The sequence below is a fragment of the Ixodes scapularis genome, unplaced genomic scaffold (genome assembly GCF_016920785.2).
Source record: "Ixodes scapularis isolate PalLabHiFi unplaced genomic scaffold, ASM1692078v2 PGA_scaffold12__126_contigs__length_90152505, whole genome shotgun sequence".
NCBI lineage: Eukaryota > Metazoa > Arthropoda > Arachnida > Ixodida > Ixodidae > Ixodes > Ixodes scapularis.
The window spans coordinates 57951678-57967907 of record NW_024609838.1 but is presented as its reverse complement, the minus strand read 5'-3'; the positions used below and the strand labels follow the sequence as shown (position 1 = coordinate 57967907).

The 16230-nt window shown below is 46.7% G+C and overlaps 1 pseudogene; it reads right to left on the bottom strand.

Annotated features, from left to right (window-relative positions):
• Positions 1–6564: 6564 nt before the first annotated feature.
• Positions 6565–15582, bottom strand: LOC121835222 (annotated as a pseudogene).
• Between the last annotated feature and the right edge of the window lie 648 nt (positions 15583–16230).

Sequence of the window (16230 nt, the reverse complement as noted above, 5' to 3'; positions counted from 1 at the left end):
CAGTTAGTTTTCCTGGCTCCAGAAGTAGATTTTCAGCGGCGGGGCTAAAGTCGGCATTTTTTGTATATTTTATGTTGAAAACAGCGCGACTGGGTCGAGGACACACAGAGACGAAGAGAACACAAGACAAAGCGCTGACTAGCAACTGGTTTGTTATTACAACATAAAGAAGAATGACAATGAAATGAAAAAACACGGAGTCAAATGTTCGCGCGCTTCCTTGGTGCCTTATGGAATGTGCCCCTTTCTTATTTTTTTCTTTTTCTTCCGATTGTAGACTGGTGTTCTTCTTCTTTCCTCAGGAGCTTGGGTTACCCTGAATCCAAAAACTTCATCTCGCTGGGAGTCATAGTCACCGAAGGTTGGCTCACACACGAACTGTTGCTCTTCATGATGTTGTAGGCTTCTACCATCTCTCGATTTGTTTGGGCGTGGTGTTGAAATAATATGCTGGTGTTTTCGAACTGTGGTTCGCAACCGCAATCTCTGCGATGCATCGCTAGATGTGAATTAGCGGTGCCTTTCAGGGAGCTGTGGTGCTCTCTTAGTCGGATGTTTAAGCACCTGCCAGTCTGCCCGATATAACAGCGCCCACAAGAGAAGGGAATGCGGTAGACCACGCCTTTGACGCACGACACGAATTTTATCCCATGGTTTACCTTACATGTGCTATATTCCCATCTTGCTATCCCCTCCCTGCGTGCACGTACAACGGAACATAATCTACTTAGTTTGTTTTTGGCTAAAAAAACAATGTTCACCTCGTATCTGGACGCGACTTTTTTAAGTCCGTGTGAAATGCGTTGAAGATAAGGAATGACCGAAACTTTCGTTTTTTCTTTTTTAACTGGTTCTTTCAGCATGAAATTGGAACTAATCTTTACAAGTTTTATTAAACTATCGCATGCTGATGAAATAATTGAGTCTGGGTATCCTGAATCCCTAATCCTTTGAACCTGGGAAGTGAAGCTAACGCCCATTGTGTGAACACATGATATTGTTAAAGCGGATTTTAAACAGGAATACACTATTCCTCTTTTTACGAGCTTCGAATGCGCTGACTGGCAGTTTAGCAAACTCTTTGATGTTCTAGGATGATACAACCAGCAAATGAGTTCTATTGTAAATTCAACGAGGAGATCTAAAAACTGAATTCGACTCTCTTTTCGGGTCCCATAAATCAAATCAAATCAAATCATTTATTTGCATCTGCAAGTACAGATGCCGGAGCCACGAACAAAAAAGCCAAACTTTGTTGGCTTGACGAGTTCCGGGTCCCGAGAGCTTGGCAGATGGCGACAGAGATGCAGAAAAAATAATCAGGGTAATAAATATGCACAAAAACATGTTAACTAAAAGGTTAACATAACCTAATACATATAATACAAAAAGTAGGTACATTAATTTGCGATTTAAACTATAAATGTCAAGATGATCTAAAGAATATTTATTGAGTAATGTGGGTAGGTTATAGTGAAGGGACTGCAAGCCATAATTTGTACGATAACGGGACACCCTCCATTCCTCTGAGGAACGGGTGCGGATGGTGGTTATACTTCTGGTTAAATTTGATGTATATCTCAAAAAACCAATCACTTCTGGTGATTAAAAACAAAATGACCTAGTCGGAAGGTATTCATATAATCGATATATATTGATAATTTTGTATTTTTTAAATAATGATTCGGTGTGGAATGAATAATTAACGTTTGCAATAAAGCGTAACACTCTTTTGAAGCAATAGTATTTTGTTTGGATTTGATTTTGTTGTCGTGCCCCAAATGAGACGATAATACGTTATTTGCGATTTAAATAACGCATGATATATTTGTAATGTTATATTTTCAGGGAGAATGAAACGACATCGAGCAATAATACCGACGATTTTGCATAATTTACTGGTAATATGATTTATATGTTCATTCCAAAACAAGTTTTCTGAAAATATAACACCCAATGTTTTATGATTTTTCACTAGTTCAACTGGCTTAGAATTAAACTGGAGAGTTTTGTTTAGAGTTACATGTTTATTGATTGATCTAAATAATATTGCTTTAGTTTTGGTTTCATTATTATTAAGCCCATTTGAATTTGACCACATCGCAAATTTGGAGAGCATGACATTTCCTTTGATTATTAAATTATCCGCATCCGCGTCAGAGAGGAACAGACTGGTGTCGTCCGCATACATTATGAAATAAGTGTCTTCATCAGTATTCATAATATCATTTATATAAATATTAAACAGTAAGGGTCCCAATATGCTACCCTGTGGGACACCATATCTGATCGGCATAAAAGATGATAAATGTCCATCAATGCACACACACTGCATACGATCTTCTAGATATGAACACAAAAGTCAAAGTGAGGGACCACGAATGCCGTACTGGTATAATTTGTCAACAAGTATTTTGTGATTATTACAATCGAAGGCTTTGCTAAAATCTATAAATATGCCTAACCTGAAAAGTTTGTGTTCGATGTTATGTAAAATAATTTCCTTTTGTAAGAGGAGTGCGGATTCCGTCGACTTTCTCTTTCTAAAACCGAACTGAGACTCAGAAAGTACTGAGTGTTTGACAAAAAAACTATCTAAACGACACAAAATAATCTTTTCGAGCCCTTTAGAAAAAATAAGTAGGACCGATATAGGTCTATAATTAGACAAATGATTCTTTTCACCACCCTTATACAGCACTGACACTTTTGCAAGTTTCATTTTCCTAGGGAAATCTCTGCACGACAAGCACAAATTGAAGATGTGTACAAGATATAGCGCAATAATGTCAGTAATATATTTAATGGGTTTAATTTGGATGTCATCAATATCACATGTTTTACTACTTTAGGCCCTTAAATGTTTTAAACACTTCATCATAACTAGTAGGATCAAGAAAGATAGATTCATTGATCCCTCGTGAAATACCGTCCACAGCTGCCTCACAGTATGAGCTGGACGCCAGATTTACGAAATGGGAATGAAAACATCCAGCCAGCGCGGCCTCGGATACCAATCTGCCATCTATGCTAAGTTCTCCTATCGAACTGTACGATCTACCGCGCTGTAAGATTTCATTTATTGATTTCCAAACGACATCTGGACGTTTCTTGGAAGCCTCATAGAACAGTTTATTATAATATTCACGCTTTGCCCTCCTTAGATCTTTTGTCAAAGTATTGCGATATTTCTTGAAGATAACTAATTTAGTTAGGTCTTTCGTAGTGATATAATTTCTGTGCAACCAAGTTTTGTGCCTTATCATTTTAATGTGAACAGGCGTAACCCAGGGCTTACGAATTTTTTTGATGAAGAAACTGTCTTATATGGAAAACATTTCTTATAAACAGTTTTTAATCTATCAAGGAAGTTTTCATACGCATCGTTGATGTTTATCTGTGACAGTATCGGCGTCCAATCTATAGATGATATTTCATTTCTAGAATACAAGAGGTTTTGTTCTGATATATACTGGTAAGACAAAGGCTGTTTTTTACCTTAGTTATAAGATCTGTACAATGAAAGGAAACAAAAGTCGGAATATGATCACTAACGTCGCAGAAAATAGTGCCTGCTGCCTTAATCTTGGTGTTTATATTTGTAATAAAGAGGTCGATGACACTTGATGAGCATTCAGTGTCTCTTGTGCATGACATAATTACGTCTTGAAAGCCATAGGAAGCGAGGGTATTATTCAATTGTGAAGATAGACCGGTATTGTTTTGCATGTTCACGTTAAAATCTCCCCCCATTGTAACAAAAAATTATTTGCGGACGAAAATTCCAAATAGCTGTCAAAAAAAGGCAGAAAATTGCAGAAAATTTCTGATGGTGGGCGATAAACAACAGAAAAAATTTGATTTTTGCATCGCACACTCAAAATTTCATAATCATCAGTAATTTCGGAAAATGAAGGAAGCATTTCAGACTGAAGGGCTTTAGTGACAATGATCAAAACACCTCCCCCTCTCCGTTCACTTCTGTTCAGAAAGAAGTTATTATAGCCTGGCAAAACAAACATATCCTGTTCGTTTCGACACCAAGTTTCAGAAAACATTATGATGTCGAACTTAACTTGACACGTTTCAAGAAGAGTGATAATGTCGTCTATCTTGCTTTTTATTGAACGAATATTCAGATGAAACACAAAATATCTTTCGCATCAAGACAAGTGTTGATATTTGAACCTAAGGCCTTGGCCAAGCGCATGGAATACTTTAAGGACGTAATCTAGTGTTTTTTTTTCTCGCAACCGGAGGCTTCAACAAATACCAAAAAATCATCAACATATCTAAATATCTTAATGGTGTGCTTTTCCAATTTTTGAACTAGAGCTCTATCTATTTTCCCCAAAGAAAATATCGCTTAGTACAGGCGCTACTCTTGTCCTTATACAAACACCTGACCTTTGAGCGAACACTTTTTTTCCCACGCTATAAAGTAGATTTTAAATAAACAGATAATAGTTCAAGGAAATGTTCAACTGTTATTCCGCATTGCGTTCTAAACTTTGTTTTGTTGTTATACTCCAAAATGCACTCTTGAACGCTTACCATGACGTCATCATGAGGCAAAGAGTAGTATAAGTCTTCCACATCAATGCTGAATGCTGTGCACCCCTCAAGATTGCTGTCTTGTAGAAAATTGATAACCACCTTGGGTGTTGGGGATACGTAAAGGTCAGCGAGTGCAAGGGAATTTAGGTGTTTTTGTAAATATCCCGAGATTGGGTGTTCCCAAATGTTGCGTTCCGATACTATGGTGCGGGAAGGGATTCCGGTTTTATGGGTTTTAGCGGAGAAAAACACTATTAACGTGAGGTCTTCTCCTTTTTGGGCTGCTGACGCGACTTTGTGTAAGTTGAGTTGAGTGAGAAACTTAATGGTTCTTCTTTTTATCTCAGCTGGACGTTCCGATGACTCTCTAAAATTTTTTGGATAGCTATATGAGCTTTCTCGGAGAATGAACCATTCGGTATGACTACAAAACACCCCTCTTTGTCGGGTAACATAACATTCAAGTTGTTGGATGAGAGAAAGTTAATTGTAGGATTTAAACTGCGTGATCTTTTGGGGCTACCTTCACGTTTCAGTAAGACGTCTACACAGTCGGTGATGCACCTAGGTTTGTCTTTTTCTGGTACATTCCGTGAAATGACCCTGGACAAAACCAATTTGTCAACGCGTTTAAGGGTGGGCTCGAAGCAAAACTTCGGTCCTTTTTTCAGGATGTGCTGGTGTGGTTCTGGGACAGGTAGATCGCCCAAGACGACAACGTTACCTTCCTTTGGATGTGATCTCTACTTAGGTGGTAATGTAAGGCGAACCTGGTTCCAAAGGAACTCAGTGGCCTGTGCTGTGGTCCTTGACCATCCTGCTAAAAGACGAGAGGTTTGGTGTTGATTTCTTCCTCGAGAGCAGGCGATCTGAAGGCATTCCTTGAAAGGGCGGACTTGCTGCTACCATTCAGAGCACAGAACTCGAAACAGTCTTCTCGAGTGACCCGGAGACGGTACCAACCATCCTCATGGGACTTGTAGGTCCGATGGGCAGGACGAAGATCTTGCATACCAGGAGGCCGCCCTTGCCTTGCACACGTGGATAGCAATGAGCGATGATAACATGGAAGGGTTGGAAATACAGTCGTGAGAACATACAAAAGAGCCCTTTGTAGAAGAAATGAAATTGATAAGAATTGATAGCTGGGCGAGTTGGTGAGAGTTCATGTTGAAAAACAACGCGACTTGGACGAGGACAGCTCCTGAGGAAAGAAAAACACCAGTCTACAATCGGATGAAAAAGAAAAAAGAAGAAAGGGGCATATTCCACGAGGCGCCAAGCGAGCGCGCGAACGTTTGACTCCATGTTTTTCGTTTCATTGTCATTCTTCCTTATGTTGTAATAACGAACCAGTTGCTAGTCAGCGCTTTGTCTTGTGTTCTCTTCGTCTCTGTGTGTCCTCGTCCCAGTCGCGCTGTTTTTCAACATGAACTCTCACCAACTCGCCCAGCTATCGATCCTTATCAATGTATATCTTAGGCGAGCCGAATTTCTGTTGTTTTATTTTTAGTTACTCTTTATTAAAAAATCAAATATTATTTGCATGAAGTTCCTTACTTCGCATGTGCAATCACTTTTCCTTCCTGCTTTATAACAACAGTAGAAGTTTTAGTGGCTCGTAGGCAATACAATTGCGGGTCGGAAATGCACACGCGTAGAACGCAATATTGCGTTTTGCACATGTACTTTTCGACCTTCAAACCTTTTACGTATGATCCACTAAAACTATGTAATATGGCGAAAACGCTTATGCATAGTGCTTCAGAAAATTTCAGAATTCCTACAAGGATACACAGCATTGCAAAATCGAGTTTGCGAATAATCACGTTTATTTTTCTTGAAATGTTCAAACAAAAAGACATCCACGCTATGAAATGAAAAATTAAGCCAAGGTAATTACATATGTACAATGACATCTTAATACATATTTTGAAAATGTGCACAAAAGCCTGATGAAGGAAACTAATCTATATGTAGGCCCCAAAGCGACGTGTGTTGATCGTCTCAAGGAAGACCAAATATCGCCGACCGCTCAGCAGTCCTGGAGACAAATTCCTTGATGATGTCGTCCAGGTTGAGCTCGACGTTCTTCCTTTTTGAATGTGCAAAATGAGGAGGCGTGTTAGCCAACCCTGACTCATGCGGCTGCGTAGATACGTTTTAATTCGGCGTAAGGCACTAAACGAGCGCTCCCCCGAAGCGACAGATGCAGGCACAGAATGAAGAAGTTTCATATATTTTACGACTTGGTCCAGGAGGTCACGACTTTTGTCGGATTTTGTCCGTAGTGGCCTAAATATGGCGTCAATTGTGAGGGAATCAAGGTTTCATAAAAGAGCCGGCAAAAGTAAAAAACTGGGCAGACAGTCGGGCCACATCAAAATGACATGCATGCAGCTCCGAGGGCCTCTTTCAGGTTATCTGTTGTGAACTGTCTTCCCCCGTAGCGTTAATCAAGATGCTGTCTAGTTTTACTAGCCACCCCCCCCCCCCCCTCCCTGCTTCGTACCTGGCTATTCAAACCGCCGTTGAGTTTCACTAAGAATGCAATCTACAGCCGCAAAGTACTCCTTCCGTAACGCTGCCTTGCAATCGAGTACAACTGGTGGAAAAGGTTGGTTGCTCATTTCGAGCCTTTTTGGCGGTTTTGTCGGCCTTGCACTGCGAGGGTCCTTCAAACCTAGCGGCATTGCAGTTGAGCTCGCGCAGTCCCACAGCTCTTCAGACGCGACATCAGACCGCAGACGGGACATTGCCTCGCAGATTGTCTCTTTAGCCTCTTTGATACCTGCGGCGCGAAACGTTGAACGTTACAGTACCCTCGCAAGTTCTTCAAAAAGACCAAACAAAGCTATATAAATGTTTATTCCTAGCAGCGTTTCAAACATTTTCAGAAGCCTCTCATATAACCCTTCAAAATGGCCCTGGTGTTGTCTGCAATCGAATATTCTGCCTGTAGCAGCTCGTTCAGTGACTCCTGAACTCAGTTTTCAGCAAACCTTTTCATTGACTTCATAATGACAGACCACCTTGTTGGGCAAAGCGGAAGAAGGTTACTTGGCGTTGATCCGGCCTCTTGTGCCGCCTCGGTGACTGGAGGAATTACAATAGATGAATAAGCAGCTTTGAGTTTCTTCGAATTTGGAGCCGGGGGGGGGGGGGGGGGGGCAGCCCCATCCTGAGAAATCTTGGGGAAAATCTGGCCCCCCTGCCCCCCCCCCCCCCCCCAGTTCCGGAGTCCCTGGGATACACGCTCTGTCGGCGAGGTCGCGGCACTGGAGACGCTGAACGTCTTGGTGATGGTGAGTGGGATTCACAACGGAGAGGCGGTGCCGAGGATGGCTAACGTCGGAGGTACTTTTCGATGTTGTGAGGGCGTTCGCCGTACCTCGGGCGTGGTCGTTCAGTTCGAACCCACGCAGCACAAGTCGGCAGTAGGAGCATCCACGATAGATGGGGTTGGCTTCCTTGCAGAGGTAGCAGAGGGGGCGTCGGGCGGCTGTTCGCCACGGGTCTGTCTTTCATGACGAAGCTTGTTCTCGGCGGACAAGCGCCCGATCTTCCTGGCGTCGGGGATACTGCGTGGCGAGGGAGCTTCACGTCGCGGAGCTGCCATGCACGGACACGGAGGCGGTGGTGCTCGGTGGACCACTGCGGCTTAACTAATTTAGTGGTCTCCTCCGGTGCTGATACGGTGACAGGAGCCTCAGGCTGGAAGGCTTGGTGAACCTCCTTTCGCACGACCTCGGTGAGTGAGAGAGAGAGGACAGGCGATCAGCAGCGGGTAGCATCGTGCGAAGGTCTTCCCGGACGATGTCGCAGACAATTTCCCGAAGTCCGTCGACACCGGCAGTGTTTAGGTCCAGTCGGAAAGATGTGATGGTTGGAGGAGCAGTCACACTAGCAAGTCGATGGTAATGGCTTGCTCGGGACGACAGCGCATGATCAATGCTGTTGGTTGCAGTCACAAGACCGTCGACGGCTGTCAAGACTGCGGACGAGGACTCCAAAAAATTCACCCTTCAAGCCAGGCATAAGGACGCGAAGTTTCTTCTCCTCGGCTGCCTCTGGATCGGCTCGGGTACAATAAGGCACACGACATCTTCAACAAAACTGGTCATGCGTTGGGGCCCTGCACCCGTCTTTGGGGAAGGTCATCCGCTCGCTACCGATGGTTTGTTTGATGAACGTCCGCTTCCATTCGGCGGGGCAGGACTCCCATGTAGTGAAGGAGGCTTCGTGGTTATCAAACCAGTGCCTCGCAGTGCCTTCAAGCGAGAACTAGAGGTTGTGGAGGTACAGCTCAGTCGTCCATTCGTCGTGGCGGGCTACACTTTCATAGTGTGGCAGCCAATCCTTGATGTCCTCGTGTACCTCACCTTAGAAAGGCGTTTGAGTCCAGGGTGCAACGAGGACGTATACGACGGCAGGGGCAACCAAGGTCTGCAACGACTGGTTCCCATCGTCGGCCTCGTTGGCTGCTTGTTCTTAGGTGGCAAAAGTCAGAATTCCGGGGGTAGGCCTTGGGTGTGACAGCTTCCTTGCGGTTTGGTAGTTTCTGCGGATGGTACTCTTGAGCGGGGGACTGGGCTTTCGCTGCGAAGCCTCGGAGGGGTACGCCTCATGGGCTGCGTTAGCCTAGACCTCCACCAAAATTTCACGAATGACAATTGATGAGGCGACGAAAACTGAAGCAAACCAAACGTTTAACGAGGCAAACTTGTGCCCAAAACAAAATAGAAGAAGGCTAGCGTCGCAGGTGACGATGACGACAAAACTGCAAGATCGAACACGGTGGGACTTTTTTGCCGGCAGATGGCACAACAGCCCGGGGAAGAATGCCGGCAGTTTCGGACGGCGCGTGTATCACTGTTAACCCCCCCCCCCCCCCCGGCCTGCATTCACGCCACCTTGCGGCGACAGTCTGCGGCTGCTCATTAGAAAAATATTAACCCGATTGTACCACCCATACACGACGCTTTGCGGCAGCCTGCCGGCGGCCCAAGCCCCACTGTCCTCCATTTACATCAAGAAGGGGAGTCCCATACAATTTAGTTCAGCGAGGTTACGTCGACATTATGAGTTTTTTTGTGTTAATTGCAGAAAAGAAATGTCGTAAATATCGCCGAATGCCTCAACAAAAAAGAAAAGAAAAAAAAGAACTTTTGCTTATTGGGGATTGAGCCAGTATCCTGCTGAGTATGAGACAGACATTTTACCAATGCGCAACTCTAAAGTTTCAAATTGCCGTTTTCACAATTTGTTTTAGATGAGACCGAGTAGGGGACAATGGCCGGCATTCCTTTTCACCGGTGTGCCAGCTGCCAGCAGAGTATCCTGAAAAATCAGCCTAGGGTTCGGCCCATAGAACACTCTAACCTATAAGCAACAACTACGGTTCTCGACAGAACTCAATATATACAGAAATAACAAAAAGGCGCGTCCGCTCCTAGGCATCAAACCTCGAGCCCCTTGCGTAGGATTTAAAGACGATAACCATTCGGCCACGAGCGCGCTTGGTCGGCGACGCGCGTGGCGATAAGGTGGAATTGTCTGCGGTCATATGGATGTACTACTATCGTAGATCCCCTCCGAAGGCGTCTGCGCAAACGATCATCTCTTGTCTGGTCGTCCGACGTAGAGTCCAGTTTCCAAAGTGTCAAGTCCTATGTTTAACAGGCACCCATTCTTGCAATGTTCAATCCCAATCTTCCAGTTTTCTTCCCCTCATACGCTCGCAATTACGGACCAGGGGCTATTCTGCAGCAACAGAATGGGAAGCAAATAAAGACTGTTGCTTTCGCTTCCCGCTCTCTCTACGAAGCAGAGCGGAAGTACTCAGCAGGAGAGAAAGAAGCTCTCGCTATCCTCTGGTCTTGCGAGAGATTGCACGTTTATCTTTGGGGTCGACATTTCGAAATAAAGACAGATCATCAAGCTCTCGTCACACTAATGTCCACTCAAGGGACAGGTGTCCTTCCACGACGCATCAGTCGTTTTACTGCTAGACTTTTCAAATATAATTTCACAATGAAGTATCGTAAAGGCAGCGATAACGTAGTTGCCGACGCCTTGTCTCGCCTTCCGGTTCTAGATACCGAAGAAGGCCTGTCTTTTGAAGAAGAAGAAGTTTCAATTGTCTGTGCATGTCTCACACAGAAGGAGTTCAAGGAAGAAACTCTAATACATCCTGTAGTAGCAGTTGTCAAGAGATATCTTTCAAACACATGGCCATTAAAGGACAAGTTGCCTCCTGAATTCAAAACATATTTCGTTGTAAGAGCCCTCCTCTCAGTCGCCGATGCCCTGTTGTTTCAAAGAGAGAAGATAGTGGTTCCGTCCACTCTCCATTATCAAGTTACTGATGTAGCACACGAAACACATCAAGGTATCTCGCGCACCGCCAGCATCACCAAGGAGCTTTATTGGTGTTCGCATCTAAATCAACAGGTCGGGAACAAAGTGCAGAACTGTTCGGTATGTCAGTCGACAGACAAGCCTGCGAAGGCATCTCCGGCTCCTCTTCAACCAGTCAAATTCCCCACCCATCCTTTGGTAAAACTGGGCATGGATATAGTACGTCCCACTGAACGAGCCCCTGCTCAAGAGAGGTTTTTCATTACACTTTTAGATTACCACAGTAAGGGGACTGAGGTGGCACCAGCCCACAACGTCACGACTGCTACAGTCATAAGGTTCTTGAAGTCTGTTTTTGCCCGCGAAGATCTGCCGCAGGAGATCACGGCAGATAACGGTCCTCAATTCATTTCTGAGGAATTAAGTAAATTCTTGAAGATGCATGGCATCAAACATGCGAAGTCATCCCTCTACTGTCCCCAAGCTAATAGACAGGTAGAAAGATATCATCGAGTTCTTAAGTCTTCTATTAAGCTGGCTCTCGTCCAACATCGGCCGCTTTCCGAAGCCATTACAGAATATCTTGGTGTATACCGGAGTACGCACCTTGCCGCGACTGCAGAAACGCCAGATTTCATCTACATGGTCGCACCCACCGGACGCGACTGCATCTCCAAGGGCGAGGGACCCCAGAGGCCGTCGTCCCTCCACATGTTGTTCAGGAAGAGCTTCCTGATAGAGTCAAGGAATATCAAGCGAAGATGAAGAAGTGTTCCGATTCCAGGCGAGCAGTGAAGCACCCTGCTTTTGCTCCTGGGCAATCAGTAAAGGTTTTCAAACTCAGCATTAGAGGGAAAATGCCCAACAAATATGCTCCACCGCAACATATACATGAACAAGTAGGCCCAGCCACATATAGATTAGATGATGGAACCATATTAAATGCAGCCAAAATGACACGTGCAACATTGAAACCACCCCAACGTCAGCCTTTCTCGCTTATGAATGATGGCATGTTCTCCACTTCAACCAATGCGGCTCCAGCCATGACCCTGGGCCACGTGCCACCTGAGGGTCCGGCACCTGAAACTTTGCGTGCTGCGGCCCCCAGCGTCACTCCTGTCCGTACAGCCCCTGCTGCCGTTCCCGTTTTTGCGGCCCCTGCTGCCGTTCCTGTCTATGCGGCCCGTACTGCTGGTCCTGTTTTTGAGCCCCCTGATGCCGGTCCTGTCCCGACGGCCACTGTTGCCGCCCATGCCACTCCGGCCCCTGTTGCCGCCCATGCTTCTACGTCACCCAGTCCTGGCCATTTTGCAGTGACGCCTGGTGTCTCGAATGAAAAATCCATCAATGTAACCCTGTTTGGCCGTCAATGTTTTCAAGTGTACCGCTGACTGTGCCTGACTGTACGACAAGCATGTCTGATAGGCCAACAAGTTACTCTGACCGACAGTCAAACTCCAGTCAGACTCCGCTTGTCGGCTTTCTGATGGCTTCCTGGTGACAGTCGGCCGCCGCGAAATGCCATAAAGATGTCTTCGTAGCGATTCTGATTGTACATCGATTGTCTCTGACGGTACGTCAAAAAGCTTTGACGTGCAGACAGACGTACGGTCAAACGACGTAAAGTTCGTTCGGATACCACTATTTCGTCAAATCTATGAATATGAAAAATAATCTGTGCTTGAGAAAACGATTTCGGGATTTGAGCCCATAAAGCCGCTGATGTTAGAGATGTGACGGGCAACCGACCGATACCTTAATCAGAAGCCCGCCGAAACGCCGAACACGCCACTTTCGCTTCGCCCATAGAGGCTTCACCGAGCTTCCATGAACGATCGCTCTCGACTCGTTGTGTTTGCCCGCTTGCTCCAACCTATCGATCCTGCCCGGGCTCTACAATGTCTTATGTTTTAGTAGAATTTCTACTCGACAAGACCCAGCCTGTTGTGAGTTCCGACGATGTAAGGGACTTTAGCGGTGTACTTGAGACAAGGTGTACCAGGTCTACTGGGCCGGAGACGCGCGAACAGAAGGAGCGTTCTAAGACGCGAAAGTACTCTACATGACAGATGAGTAGAGCTGAAGTTCGGCGAGTGATGTACGAATGCTTTGCATAACATGCTGAAGGCTTAACTGCAGTTGCAGCCGTGGCATTCGTTAGAGCGATGCGCTCATTTTCGGAATCTCGCGCTGCAATACTAAAATGCTCCTGGCTCCGTCCGAGAGTTTTGGGCTAGAAAGTTTATACCTTTCTATCTGGCATAGGCTATTGGCCTTACCTCTCTGTCGCACCTCATTATTATTGTTTCATGAAGAGTGCAGAGAGAAAGCATCCGCGAGCGTAGTTCAGATATTTCTGCGGCTCGCGTTCGTCCGTGGAAGCCAGGGCTGTCTGTCGTAGCATCCATGCTAGCTCTCTAGCTTCAACAGAGTCGCATAGGTTTTGTGAGTTAAGGTGTATACGGTCATCCCGAAAGGTTCAGACATCGAGGGCGTTTCTTTGAAACATTCTTATGGTGCATGTGGTCCCGTTTGTAAACGAATGTCCTTTTTGCCCGAAAAACGCAAATTTCAAAAGGGGCAAAAAAACAAAAGACGGGTACACACTTTTTCTGATTTTTGATGTCACGAATTACATTCATTTCAAGGATTTGTGAACCGTTTCACAGCCATGCAAGATGGCCACCTCGGCTTGTGAACCGTTTCATAGCCAACCAAGATTGCCACCTCGGAATTTTAGCTTTGTATAAAGAGTGAAGCTATACGCACTCCGGAGTGCACTTCGGACGGAAATGACTATACGCACTCCGCTAAGTCGTATAAAAAGAATGGTCAAATCAAGCTTCCTGAGCGATAGCATAGCATGGGGGTCAAAGTGTCCCCTTTGTACGCAAGTGGACGCCGGTTCGATCCCCGGTGGTCCTGCTTTTTTTTATTTTTCTGGAACGTTTTGTTTTGTCGAGGCATTTGGCGATATTTATGAGTGCGCATAGCTTTGCTCTTACATAAATGCTGCCCTTGTTGGTGAAATTTCCTTGGCAGTGGCAGCCAGACGTCATCTGATTGACCATCAGCGCACGTTCCACCGAGGCTGCTGACTGGGAGTCGGTGTCCTAAATTACTATCTTGATGAAATTTTCAATAGGGGCCCATAGTCATGCGGACCCTGGCGCCGCTCATGTTCTTGCGGTGACAAGCGTCGTCCCTCATCCTACTGCTCCTGCAGCCCATGTTGCTATGGTGCTGCCAATGTACCGGCAGTACCCGGTGCCCTTCCCGTTCCTGGCGTACCCGGCACGAGTTCTGTGGTACCGGTGTCCTTCCCATTTCTGTTGTACATGGCACCAGTCCTGTGGTGCCCGGTACCGTTCCTGTTCCTGCGGCACCCTGTACCATGCAAGATGTAGTGGTTTTCGGTAGCCTTCCCGCCACCCCAGTCCCCGGTGCGTTCCTGATTCCGGTTTCCAAGCGGCCTTCCGCGCCCCTCTACACGTCCACCATCTTGCAGCCAGCCACCAGTACCGCCGGCTGTCCCGGCTGCAGTCTTCCAAGAGTCCCTCAGGGTCGCTGTCCAGGAGGGTCCTGAACGTTTCGTTCCTTCAAGCGGTACAATATTGAGCACCACACCAAGCTCATCCCAACTAGGACTCGGGTACTGCAGCGAGCTGCCGTCATCTAGCTCCGCAACGGTCTCGACCAAGTCTCTGAACTCTGTGGGGCCAGAGGCCGCCACACTTTCCGAGCTTTTAGTGGCTCATGATCTAGCAGACGACACGGAATCAAGTCCCGAGGCAACCTAATAACCGCCCAAGTAGCACGGGGAGCTCGGCCGAAGGACGGCCATATCCCCATGGCCGAGCCATTTTTCATCGGCCATTGCCCGGCCAAAGAGGTCGGTGCCGACCTCGTTATGGTCCCTCGGCATAAGAAAGGCCCACCTGCGCGGGCTTTGGGAGGGCCGGGCCCCATGGCCGAGCACCCCCGGCTCAGGCATCGGCTGAGCACCAATGGCCGGGCACCGGCAGAAGACTAAGGGCCAAAGGCGGTATTGGGTCGGCCACCGAGCTGGCATGGTGGCATTGGCAGAACACCAGTGGCCGAGGGCGGATTTGGGTCGGCCACCAAGATGATATCGTGGCACCGGCAAAACACCAGCTGCTAAGGGCGGATTTGGGTCGGCCATCGAGATGATATGGGGGCACCGGCAGAACACCAGTGGCAGAGGGCGGATTTGGGTCGGCCACCATGATGATATTGATGGCACTGGCAAAACACCAGTGGCCGAGGGCGGATTTGGGTCGGCCATCGAGATGATATTGATGGCACTGGCAAAACACCAGTGGCCGAGGGCGGATTTGGGTCGGCCACCGAGATGATATCCTGGCACCAGGAGGACACCAGTGGCCGAGGGCGACTTTGGGTCGGCAACAGAGATGGTATCGTGGCACCGGCAGGACGCCAGTGGCCGAGGGCAGCTTTTGGGTCGGCCACCGACCCGAGATCCTGGCACTTGCAGAACCCTAGTGGCCGAGGGCGGTTTTGGGTTGGTCACCAACCTGAGGTTGTGGTACCAGCAGAACGCCATTGGCCGAGGGCGGCTTTCGGTTGGCTGCCGAGTTGACACTGTGGCACTAGCAGGGTGCCAGTGGCCGGCAATGGCATTGGGTTGACAGCCAAGCTGGTAGGGTGTCCATAGAAAAAACTTGGCAAAGATGGTTAGGCCAATGACTCTCACTAGAAGCCACGCTCAAGGTCTGTTCATTCTTGCAAGACGCAGTGGTTGCGTGACTGCATTTTGGTCACCGAGAGACGGTGATAATCGCAAAAGCGACTGGTATGGAGTGAAAACCGCTCGCTTTTGCGACAAAAAAGCAGTCGCGCGGCCACCAGAACTTGGAAGTGTGAATGTGCTTTTAGGGACTCCGCTCCCCGAGTGTCTTGTGGCACCGCCAGAAGATTGAGTGAGACAGCTCTGCCATGGACCGCTTCAACAATTCTGGACGACAAAAAGCTGTCCTTGAAATTCTAAGTAAAGCTCCAAATAATTTAAATATAATAATTTTAATCCACAAGATGGCCTAAGTGTTGTTACTCTGGAGCATAGCTTATTTAGTGTCTCTCATGTTCCTCTAACCAGTGGATTGCCGGTTGCCTGTTGGCCTATTCAATTTCTTGTCATGCAGCTGGCCTCCTCTGTTTGGGGGGGGGGGGGGGGGGGGGGGCTACAGAAACACACCCTAATTCATGGCAGGAGCCAACAAAAATATGTAAATTTATTTGAAGTGAAAAATAAACAAGTGAACAGGGAAT